Source organism: Cavia porcellus, unplaced genomic scaffold, assembly GCF_034190915.1.
Source record: "Cavia porcellus strain 051 isolate PalLab524CR breed Dunkin Hartley unplaced genomic scaffold, mCavPor4.1 scaffold_18, whole genome shotgun sequence".
In the NCBI taxonomy this organism is placed as follows: Eukaryota; Metazoa; Chordata; class Mammalia; order Rodentia; family Caviidae; genus Cavia; species Cavia porcellus.
This window is the reverse complement of record NW_026947501.1, coordinates 41,312,798-41,313,036: the sequence shown is the minus strand read 5'-3', so window position 1 is coordinate 41,313,036 and position 239 is coordinate 41,312,798.

Here is a 239-nt window from a genome sequence, read left to right as displayed (position 1 = left end):
ATAAGTATTAATTAGACTTATTAATTAGATGGAAGAGCTGTCAGACAGAAGAAGGGATAAGGGGGAATATAATTCAAGTAAGGCAGGTGGGAGGTGAGAAAAGAGATGGAGAGAGAGTCCAACCACTGAACCAAAAAATCAAGCAGCACAAGGTAAAATCCAGAATACCCTGTGAAGGAGGCACAGATGAGTTACCCCATAGAATGCTTCAGAAGCAACATTTAAACATTTGTACACAT